Here is an 11,858-nt window from a genome sequence, read left to right on the forward strand (position 1 = left end):
AAGAAAACCATATTTAACTTAAGAAAGTGGAAACTGATAGTAATGAATAAGAAGTGAGAAACTGTAGAAAACTGATAAGAAAAGCCAAGAGCTGAGTACAATGTATGGGCTGAAAAACCTGAAGCTAATGAGAAGTGATTTCTTTCAATATAAAAGGAACAAATATAGCTCTTCTGAAGCTGATGGTTGTGCAAGTCTGGCTCTGGATGGATGCTCCAGAGCAATCAACACCAATAGGAGAGAGCTCGTGTTTGGCTGAACCAGACTCTGGTAGGGCTGTCAGCCTGGCATCAGCCCTGGGCACTCCTCTCCAAAGGCTGCCATGGCACACAACAGAGAAGGACTCAAGTAAAAGAACTATGATTAATGCTAACTCACACAGACTTCTGGAAAAGAGAACATGTCAAACAAAGATTCATCTTTTTTCCTGAAATTACAAGTTTGATTGATAAAAATAATATTGGTGGTGTAATAGACTTCTGCAAAGCAATTGCCTCGGTACTGTCTGAAATTTTGCTTAAGAAACTAGAACAATACACCATCAACATGGCACATATTAAAGAGATTAAAAGCTGGCTGGGTGACGTGTCTCAGATGCAATTGTAAATGGGAACTCCTCACCCAGCAGGGGTGGATTTAGTGGAGTTCCCCAGGGGTTGGTTCTTGGCCCAGTGCTATTCCATGTTTTTATCAATGATCTGAAAAAAATATTAAATCATCTGTGGTAAAGTTTGCTGATGACACCGAGACTGCAAGGCTAGCAAAGAGAGAAGGAGACAGATCACTGCTGCAGGAGGGTCGGGGTTTCTGGGCACAAGCAGAGAGTTAAACCCATCCAATATCATCCCAGGTCCAGGATCAAAGCAGAAGGTCACTGATTACCTCTGCAAGTCAAGGGGCTCTGTCCTGGGGAGTGGTGACCCCCAGGAGCCTGGGACAGCTTGAGCTTTCTGTACCCTCCTCACACCTGGAGGTGACTGAAAGGTGAGGGAGTTCCCTGGGCAGCAGAGCAAGGAAAGGACCTGGGACCACCAGCACCCAGGTCTGGTTCTTGTCATGCACCAGGAGAATGAGAAGAAAAGTTGAGAAGATGATCCAAGAGAACCAATCATGCAGTGAGAGACCTTCAGAGGTCAATCTATTCTTCTGGACAAAAAAAAAAAAAAACAACCAAACAGGTGCTGGGGTCTGTAGACCCCATGTAGGGAATATTTTCCCACAGGACACTCCAGCCTTGCAGATGGAGCGTTAGAATGATCCAATGTTTGAAACCTGAAGCAAGGCAAACTGACACTAGGAATATGGCATAATGCTTGCTGGCATACCAGCACGGGTAATTAACCACTGGAACAATTTATGAAGGCAGTGTGGGAATCTCTATCATTAGCAAATACTACATCATGCTTGCTTGCTGTGATTCAAGCAGGAATAAATCTGGGCTCAGATAATTCCTAGTAGCCAGAATAGAAGGTCACAAAGGTGTTTGAAGGCCACTCCATCCAAAACCTGATAGAGGTACTCTGAAAATGAAACCATCACTACTCTTGCTGATTCTGCTTGTACTTACAGTCCCGCTGCTCCCTTTCAGTCAGACCTCATTGACAGCAAAAGCTTCAACAGGGCATTTTTCCCAGTGACAAGTTGCTACAGTAAGAGCTGTGTCCATTTCTTAGACCTGCAGTGATCTTACAGAGCAGAAGAGGTGAAGTAACACAGCAGCTTTGTTAAATCACAGAGTATGGGAGACCTCCCATCCTTCCAAGACCTGCTCCTTAGAACCAACTTGCCTACATCTTGTGCAGACCAGAGCATGGAGAGCATTACAGAAAAGAACACAACTGTGGCTATAGATAGCCAAGGGCTTCTTGCTTCATTTCATCAGGGTTTTGTGAACCCCTGTGAGCTGCTAAAAGAAGGGCCAGGTCCTGCATTTGGGTCACAACAACCCCAGGTAATGCTCCATGCTTGGGGCAGAGCTGCTGGAAAGTGCCCTGAGGAAAAGGACGTGGGGGTGTTGGTTGATGGTGGCTGAACATGAGTCAGTGTGTGCCCAGGTGGCCAAGAAGGCCACCAGCATCCTGGCCTTTATCAGGAATAGTGTGTCCAGCAGGAGCAGGACAGGGTCTGTCCCCCTGTGCTGGGCACTGGGGAGGCTGCACCTCCAATCCAGGGGTCAGTTCTGGGCCCCTCAGGACCGGAAGGACATTGAGGGGCTGGAGTGTGTCCAGAGAAGGGAATGGAGCTGGGGAAGGGGCTGGAGCAGAAGTCTGCCCAGGAGCAGCTGAGGGAGCTGGGGGTGTTGATCCTGGAGCAGAGGAGGCTGAGGGGAGACCTTGTGGCTCTCTGTAACCCCCTGAGAGGAGGTTGGAGCCAGGGGGGTCGGTCTCTGCTCCCAAGGAACAAGGGATGGGACAGGAGGAATGGCCTCAAGTTGTGCCAGGGAAACAACTTCTTCCCCAAAGGTTGTCAGACCCTGGCCCAGGCTGCTCAGGGCAGGGGTAGAGTCCCCATTCCTGGAGGGATTCATCTGTGGAGATGTGGTGCTGAGGAACATGGTTAGTGGTGACCTTGGCAGTGCTCGGTAACAATTTGACTTAATGATCTTAAAGTTCTTTTCCAATCAAAATTACTTTATGAGTCTAAGTCTTTTCTAAGTCTTTTATGAGTCTGTTTTCTCTGCCTTGCAGAAAAGGAAGTCTGTGGAGAGACATTTTCACATTGTTGCAACAAAACAGAGGATGAGGGCAGCAGAAGCAGGTCCCAGAGCCCTTCACACAGTGTTTTGGCCTTTGGATTGTCTCTTCCTGCTGCCCACCTGCCTGCAGTCCCAGGAAGAGGCAGAAGGGAGCTGGGCACTTCTGCCCTTAAGAGATCCGAGGTCAGTGTAACCTGCAGCCAGGGCTGCCGTCATTCCCAAGTGGAAAGAGTGCCTCCAGATTGCTCCGGCTGCCTATGTGCCAACATCAAACATGTTTTACAACTGACCTGCAAAGAATGTGTGTCACTGAAGAGGATACATAGCCCTGGAGAACATAAAACACAGCTGCATTGTTTAGCAGTATCTCATCCAGCAGATCGGGATAAGGCGAAGATGATCTCAGGGAGATAATTCTGCCCAGTGTGAGAGCAGGAATGACTCTGCTACCTTCGCCAGTGGAAGATTCTTATAAATTCACTCCTCCTGCTATCTTTTTGCAAAGGGTCAGAAGATGTACTGACAATAGCAGCATGCAAGTATTTCAGAACTTGGCCACACGCTGAGCAAACACTCTGGATAGCTTCACAAGTAGATTAAAATGCCAGATCAGCGAGCAGTGGTGCACTTTAAATATGCTCACTAATTTATTAAGTTTATTCTTAGCAAGCTTGCAGGCTTCAGAAAGTTAAATTTCTCAGTGACAAATGGCTGGGGAGCTGGGCAGCCAGAGCATGCGTGCTGCAGTGGGATGGCCATGGAGAGGGAGTGCAGGGGAGCAGATACCACCAAGATACCACTGTGTGGGTGCAAATCCCCAGCGGAAGAGCCTGCAAGGGCTTCTTGTCAAGACTGCTGTGCAGCTACAGAGTACAAAACCAGGGCTCTTGGCACATCCTGCTCTTCTCCAGAAAGCTGCCTCCCACTCTGGGCTTAGACATCCCTTATCTCTTTCTCTAGGACTGGCTGTGTGCTATGGGTTAACCACTGTGAGCTCCAGTCCTCAGTGCACCCTTTCTGTCCTGGCTGTGACAATCCCTTGTGCTCCAGTAATAGCAGAGCTGTCACCTCCTGCACCCAGGGCTGACCACCTTCCCTCCAAGGAAACCATGTCCCATTTGTCCCAAATGACAACCCTCTCTTTTCCCAAATGTGTGGTCATGCTGTGCTCAGGACCTCTCCACCATTCATAGAATCACAGAAAGTGAGGGGTTGGAAGGGACCTCAAAAGATCACTGAGTCCAACCCCCCTGCCAGAGCAGGGTCCCCCATAGCAGTCACACAGGAACACATCCAGGTGGGCTCTGAATGTCTCCAGGGAAGGAGACTCCACAACCTCCCTGAGCAGCCTGGGCCAGGGCTCTGTCACCCTCACAGTGAAAAGATTCCTTCTTATATTTATACAGAACCGCCTGCGCTCCAGTTTGTACCCATTGCCTTTTGTCCTATTATTAGACAGCCCTGTCCTATTATTATTCAACACTGTCTTCTCCCTGCTCTCAGCCCAGGGGATACAGATATATCGAGATATATTTTCAGGCAGCAACCATGAGCCACCACTGTCCCTTCACCCTCTGCTGCTCCTCACAGCTCTGCAGACCTGGAGTGGTGTCTGCAGCAGGAGAGATTCCTCAGGAGAAAGCTTGAGATACATATTTTTGGTATCCTTCTTGTCCCAGAAGAGTATGTTTAAGAGCCCTTCTAGAAGGCTGTGCATCCACCTTTCACTGTCACACATCCCTGGAGATGAAGTACAACAGGACAGAGCTCCAGGATGATGTGGAGGGTCCCAGGCAGCAACATTATCTCCCTCTTGGATCCTGGGAGGACCCTGGTGGTCCCATGGCACTGGGTGCCATGAGACGGACCCTCTCACAAGGGCCCTAAAACTGCTGCACTGACAGGGGCAAAGGAGCTGTGCACCTGCTTCGAGTCTGTTTTGACAGCAGTGCTGATGGAAGGAGACTCTTTCCAGGCAGGGAAGCACTGCAGTGGGATGGGGATGAAGGAGCTCCAGCTGCTCTGCAGAGCTGGACATTGGATCCTGTTGGGACACAGCCTGGAGTCACCTTATAGAAAAACCCTGGATGAACAGAGTAAGCACGAGCAGCAGCACAGGGATGTGCAAGCAACAGCACAAGGAATTCACCAAGCTCAGATACCACCTAAAGGACCATTTCTGTCATCAGACTCCACTCAGCAGTGAGGCTGGAGAGAGCAGCAGGCCTGGCTGTGCCAACAGCAGCTCAGCTCCAGGAGCCACCCCTGCCCTTCACCAGGTCACCCCAGAAACAGCAGGAGAGGGGCAGCCCGTGTGGCAGAGGGACACGTGCTCCTGCAACAGGAGAGGTGATCTCCAGAGAGGGAGCCACTCGTTGGCCCTGAGCCCAGGGATGGCTCCATGGGGTGGTGATGACAGCCACTGGTGGAGATGCCTACGTGCTGTTTGCTGAGCAGAAATAGGACCCAGCGAGTTTTCCAGGGACAGGACACAGCAGGGTCCTCTAAGCTGGAGCTTGCAACTATGTGAGGCTGTTTCACAGCATTTGCCACATCTCTGGGGAGTTATTATTCATTGTCCCACTTCAGAAAGGAGTCGAGCCTCTTCTAACACTGGGAGGGAAAAGACTTTCCCAGGAACATTTTCTGAGCTGAGAGCAAATCCCACATGGCACTGCAACCCTCCCTCAGCTACAAATGCTGTTATTGTTACTTGCACTGAAAAACGAGCAGTTGGACCCAAAGCAATCTGTGCTGCTGCTGGTGGTTAAACAAACTCCATATGCCCCGTCCAGCAGCTGGCTGGCCGATGTCAGAGCCCTGTGAAATGACCTGCTCTGACAGCCCTTCTCCTAGGGATCCACTTTGATTTATGGCCTCAGCCTGCCGTGCAGATAGGGAACATCACGCACAGCCATGTGCTGATCTGCATCCCCACCCAATTGGGTCCATGTGCTCCCTTCAGTGCTTTTATCCCCAGGTCCCTCTGCATTTCAGCAAGTCCCTGTAGGAATGCCTGGAAACTGGCTCCTAGAGTGAGATGCTCAGCTCAGTTTCCCAATGCTTTGCCCCTACCTCAGCAGCAACTCAGCTCCTAGAAACACAGGAAAAGTTGCAAAACTCCATTTGGGAGTCATATACTGTAATGACTGTGGGAACAGCATTGTCCTGCTCCTCACAAACTCATTCTAGGAACAAAGAAGCATTTCCAAATAAGACTGTGACAGACTGTCACCCCCAAGAGGCCACAGCCCCTTTGTTTTCTTCCCCTCTCCTGGTTACAGCAGCAGGTGGGGATGGACTGGATGTGAAACACCTGAAAAATAATGTAAAAAATAAAAGCAGCTCTGAAGTTGATGGGATTGGGGGACAAGCATCCCAGCTGAAACAACGCCCTTGGGAGGTTGACTGTTCTCCATTAGCTCTGTCTGGGGGGGAGAAATTTCACCCACCGTGTGTAGCACACCCCTGGAGCAGAGTCCAATGGCCCTGCAGACCCCACACTGTGCTCAGGGAGAGCACATGGCCCTGTTCCTAAGGGTGCTCGTGCTGTCACACCCTCAAGATGAGGTCCAGAGCCAGGAAGCCTCTGGGGACAGCTGATAAACCCTCTGCATCTGTTCCAGCAGTGCCCCTGCCTGCAGGGTGTATTTTTGGCTTGAGGTTGGGACATAAATCAACATGAGTCAGAAAAAGCAGACACATATGTCCCCTGCCCTGGTGTCTTCTCCAAGATGATGCCAGCAGCACTGAGCTGGTGCCTGTTGTGTGCCTGGACATGTTGCCCAATGGACATGGGCAGGCCCCAGGGGCAGTTGCCAGAGAATCCTTCAAATCATTGCACTGTCTGGGCTGGCTTCAGGATGAGGTGGGACAATCCTGAGAGCAGGATTACCCATGAGAGCCATGACCCCAGAAGAGTGTGCTGGTGGGGAAGCCATGTATGTGCATGACACACACAGCATGGCCTGGAAAACCCAGGCAGTATGGTCCCACCTGAGTTTCTCAGAAATTACCTTAGTTTGAACTTGATCATCAACAGTTGGTGAGCAGCACTGGCTGGCAGGACAGAAGATAAGCACAGCAGGTCATGGGGAGGCCATGTGCATAAACTCTTAGGCATGAGATCCCATCCTGGGGCTATGCATACACAAACACATAGCTAGAAGGTCCCAAAGGAACATCCTCTGATGGCCAAATGAACCGTTCCCATGTGTGATGCCCCATGACCACAGCTGCCCCTGCAAAGCAGAACCCCCCACATCCTGGCAGCTGCCAGACTGTTCCCTGCCCACATCTCACTGCTTGGACATGGCCACAGCCTTTCCCCTTGCCTCCCCTGATCACATTCAGAAGGAAGGGCAACTACAGAGGGTCCCACTCCCTGCTTGTCACATGAAAGGAGAACTCCTGGTTGCAGTGTCCATCCCTGCTTCAAGGCAAGCAGCAGATTAAACCATTCAGCTGGGAATGAGGTTGGAGACCCAGCTCCACCTCTGGTTAAATGAATGACTGAATGACAGGGTCATCAGCAAGATGCCAACAGCTCTACCTCCAAGGCTGGCAGTGGGTACCTGGAGCCACAGTAACTTGGGAGGAGTAGGAATGTTTAGGATCACACTCTGAACATCAGTGCCTACAGCACCTGTGGAGTTCATGTGGGATTTGGGCAACCTCAGAACAGAGGTGACAGGAGCATGATCCTGCTGGCCAGGGAAGGTGAGGAGGTGACTTATAAACCTGTCATAAACGTGTCATCTCTGGCAGAGCAGCAACCCAGCAGGTCTCTGCCCTTCAGCTGGAAGAGCTCTGTGTTTGCACCCCTTGCCCGAGGTACCCCTAACTCCCAGGGTGCATACCCAAAACCCAAGAGCAGGGGCTGGAGCTCTGCCATCTCATCCCCAGGACATTAGCTCAGCTCCTCTCCTCTAACAGGCAAGAAGGCCAAGAAATAAAGCAGGTGCATTCCAGGAATGCTGCAGCCCCAAACACTGCATGAATCACATCAGGCAATGTGTTCTTCCCAAAAAACATATTTGTCCACCCAGGATGGGCAGCCCACCTTTGGAGCTCAGCCCTTTGAGCAGAAGACAAGTCCCCCACAGCAGGGTGGTGAGGAGCAGGACATCCACCAGGCAGAGTGAGGCTTTGCTTCAGTCCTGACATGTGCAAGAGCCACACAGTGTCCCCTGGCCTGCATCCCTCCTCCATCACTAACCTCAGCTTCTCACTGGCACCAAACCAGCTCCACAAGTCTTGGCACAGGGAGCTGCTTCTGCCACAACCCACAGACCTTCCTTGTTCTTCTGAAATATCCCTACCTGAACACCAGTGGGTGTTTAACATGGCCATACACAAAACTTGACAAGGTTGCAGGAAGGGGGACAGTGAAACTGAGTAGGAGCTCTGGGCATGACACTGTGGCTTGAAGAGCACAGAAAGCATGGAGAAAGACGTCCAGAACTAAGGAGATGCTTACTCATTGTTGTGCCTACACCTCAAGAGGGACACTGGAATATGGGAATGGATTTGCAGAAGAGCAACAAGAATGATTTGCAGCCTGGAAAACTGCAGTACCACGAAAGGCAGAAGTTCAACCTCTTCTCCTGATGCTGGGCAAAGATATAAAAAAAACAATTGGTCCAACTCAGCAAGCACCTGTTGGGAAGCTCCCCAGCCCTAATCAGAAGGAGCTCCAGGTGAGCCTGAGTGCTTGTAATGAGAAAACAAAGTGCCTGTTGGGAACTGCGTGGCTGCTCGCCCATCCAAACCAGCTCTGACACGGAGTGAGGGGCTTTCTCAGCTGGGGTCACCCCAATCTGCTCTGCCCAGGGCTGCAAGGGAGGACAGGAGGGAGCATCACCCAAGGCACAGGCTGGTTTCTGCAGACATGAAGGATGGGACAGCTTCTCCTGCCACCCCGACCCTTCCAGGGCTCAGTAACCATCCCCGCAGCACTGCGGCTGGAAAGAAGGCACCGGGGGGCAGCAGTGAGGAGATGATTCATTTTGGAGATGGGGGTGAGCGCGGGAGGGCCCATCCCCACCCTCTCGGCGGGGACCGTGCCAGCCCAGTGAGGTCTCTGCTGGTTTCCTCTTGGCTGTCAGGCTGCGGGTGCACTGCAGCAGCCCTGCCAGGCTTTTAACACCAGCACAGCGCTCGCACAGCGGGACGGGGCCGGCTTGGCTGGGCTCCAGCCCTGGCTGCCATCAAAATGGGAAATAAGGGAATTGGAGTGAGACCACAGCGACCACCAAGCAGCTGCCACTGGCAGCCATGGGGCAACCTCCCCCTGCCAGGCACGAGCAGGCAGCAGCTTCTCACCCTCTGCCCGCCAAGCCCAAGGGTGCTGGCAGCCCGAGGGGCAGCAGGAGGAGGATGGGGATGAGGCCATGTTCCTCACCCTCCTCCACAGTTGCTCCTGTGGACGGGGCAGCCAGGAGCCCCGGGATGCTGCGCGTAGCTCCGCTCATGGAGCGGTACGGAGTTTTCTGCTAGTGACATTTTATGAAAAGCTGTTGGCAAAAACGTGCATTTTCTTTGGCTGTGTTTTGCACGGATTTGGCAAAAATGTAACGTTAGTGTCTCCCCTTGAGAGAACTTTATTGAGTGGAACAAAGCCGGATATTTTTAGCTACCCATTGTTAGCTGAAGAACAAAGCCATAACTAAGATATTTTGTCTCTTACACTGAAAAGGGACTATCAGACAAATCCATGTACAGTCATATATGGCTGCCCATTCAGATGGAGCACAAGAGGAAAACTATTTTTAGCCTGTACACTCCACACAACAACCACATTTCCCTTCCCTGCATGCTGGACCACTAAGACATGCGGAGAGCAGCATCAAAGAGGGGGACACGAGGTCACTGACTTCTGATGTCCCTTGAGCCATCTGACAAATGACATTTATAGGAGAGCTTGGGTCATGCAATCCTAAAAAAAAAAAAACAAAAACAAAAAAACAAAAAAACCCACCAAACAAACAAACAAAACAAAAAATCCCCAAACACTTTAATTTTTCTGCCTTTTGAGGCTTTTTTTTCTACTCGGACCTGAAATGATGTGTGCTTTAACAACAGCCAACAGGAAAGAGTCAACCAGGACCCAGGCAGATCTCAGCAGAGCAAAGGTTTGCATTACGCAGCGCTCAAACCTGACCCTCATCCCTTTCCAAAAGAACGGGTACATGCCCTGAGGGTTGCTCTGCTGAACAGAGTGATGCCAGGGGCAGTCTGTGAGGAGGAGAGCATGGCACAGCCCTGTCCTGATCCACACAGTCCAACTGTGCCAAGGTGATGCTTTCAAAAGCATTAACCCCGAAACACCAGAAAGCCCTGCACGAGGCTGACAAAACCTCCTCTGAGCGCTTTGGTGCTCAACAGATGACATCAGTAATTTATGACTGGCGGCATTTTGCAATGCATTCAGCTGAAAGGAACAAAGCGGTCCATAAATGCCCTGGAATTCTGAGCATGAGCAATGCTGGTAGCTTTTTCTAAATGTTTTTTGTGGGTTGCACTGGTGAGTCATGGAGAAGTTGCATTAAATGGCTGCAGCCAGGATGACCCTTCACAGTTACCAGACCCACAACACGGTCCTGACAAAGCAGAAGCAAGTGGAATAAAGGAACGGTGCCATTGCACAGCCTGCCCCTCTTGAAGGGATATTCTACACACCAGATGGGATGGAGGGATTAGAGTAACCATCAGAGCAGCCTCCAAATGGCTGCAGTAAAGCAAGAGCCTTTGGGAACCTCACATGGCCTTTCACCACCATACTCCATGTGCAGAGCCAGTCACCGCAAGGCCAGCTCCTGATACCCTAAATGCACCTTGTGCCTATTCCCAAAGAGGTGCCATGCTCCATGTAGGTCTGCAGGTAGTCCACACCTGCCATGTGCAAGTGGCCACCAGAATCCCACCAATAACCCAGGGCAAGCAGCAGGCAGCAGCGAGGCCAGACTGGGCTCCATCTCCCTTGTGATGCCGCAGCACGTAGGGGCTGTGTGTCACCCTAACCAAACACACATGTGAGAAAGCAGCTGGAAGAAGAGAAAGGCATTAAGTAGGAAACGTAAATTACCTGCAAACTTTTCGGCTGGGCTAGTGTGTCCTGGAGGAGATGCTGCTTTTGGGACTCCTTGCCTTCTCCGTGGCTTAGGGCTGCTTTTATCAGGGAGCAGGGATTGTTTTTATAAACTTGAGGCACAGTAAGAACTGGTTTAAAATAGAGTGAAAGGAGCTGGTGCGGGTGGAATTAGACAAACTCTGAGAGCTGCTTTTCCAAAAATAAATTAACTTCTTGCAGCCCGCGGAGCAGAGGAGGGGACACTGGGGGCTGGGGTGCAGGAGGGCCGGAGGCGGGGGGCTGCGGCCGGGGGCTGGCGGGGGAGCTCTCACCTTGCCCGGCCCCGGCCCCAGGTGAGGGGTGGGCAGCGCATCCCGGTGGGGCGGGGGGGGGAACAGCAGAGCCGAGGGGTGCGGGGGGTCCCGCCGTGTGCCCAGGGAGCAGAGTCCGGGGAAGGGCGGCCCCAGCACGGAGTTCGGGAGCTGCCCGGTGCCCTGTGCCCACTCCCTGTCCTGCTCGGGGCCCGCCCGCAGCCCCTCGCCGCAGCCCGGCCCCCCGGGCTCCGCGCCGGCTCCCCAAGAGTTAAGGAAGAGGCGGAGCCACCCCGGCCCGGGCTCGGAGAGCGGCGGCCGCGGACCGAGGAGGAGCGGGGCCGTCCCTTCCCCTACCCTCGGGGTCATCGTTCCCCTCAACCTGTGTCCCCCCACCTGGCCCCACGGCACTGCCCTCAGCGGGGAGGCTCCGGACCCCCCGGCCGTCCTTCCCCAGCAGACCGGCGGGCAGCGGGTCGGGTCCCAGGTCACGGCGCCTGAGCTGGCCCGAGCACCCAGAGCTGTGACCCCCCCCGGTGCAGAGCACCAGAGAAGTTTGCAGAGCCCATCGCGGCATTTCAGTCACTTCGAGCAGAGCGGTCTCCGCTCGCAAACTGGAAACCGAGCCGGTGTGGTGTGTTCTGGCTGCAAAACCCAGGACTGAGAATATCTGTGCCCCAAGAGCTCTGTTGGCAGGCGGGTCCTGTGCTTGGAGCACCCCGGGATCAGTTTCTCCTTCCTTTCAAGGTACATTCATCATTGCACCAGCAGGTATAAGAAA

The 11,858-nt window shown here is 52.4% G+C and overlaps 1 protein-coding gene across 5 annotated transcripts in view; it reads right to left on the minus strand.

Moving 5' to 3' along the window:
- MYOCD (myocardin) overlaps nt 1–10,945 on the minus strand; it is a 214,365-nt gene extending 203,420 nt beyond the window's left edge. For 2 of the 5 annotated variants that reach the window (XM_071764100.1, XM_071764099.1), the window contains exon 1: nt 10,782–10,939. The gene's annotated coding sequence lies outside the window, so the exon portion shown is untranslated. Of the gene's footprint in view, nt 1–10,781 lie in introns of all 5 variants that reach the window. The other 3 variants (XM_071764106.1, XM_071764105.1, XM_071764104.1) reach the window with 3 other exon arrangements.
- Between the last annotated feature and the right edge of the window lie 913 nt (nt 10,946–11,858).

This window comes from Heliangelus exortis, chromosome 20 (genome assembly GCF_036169615.1).
Source record: "Heliangelus exortis chromosome 20, bHelExo1.hap1, whole genome shotgun sequence".
Classification (NCBI taxonomy): Eukaryota; Metazoa; Chordata; class Aves; order Apodiformes; family Trochilidae; genus Heliangelus; species Heliangelus exortis.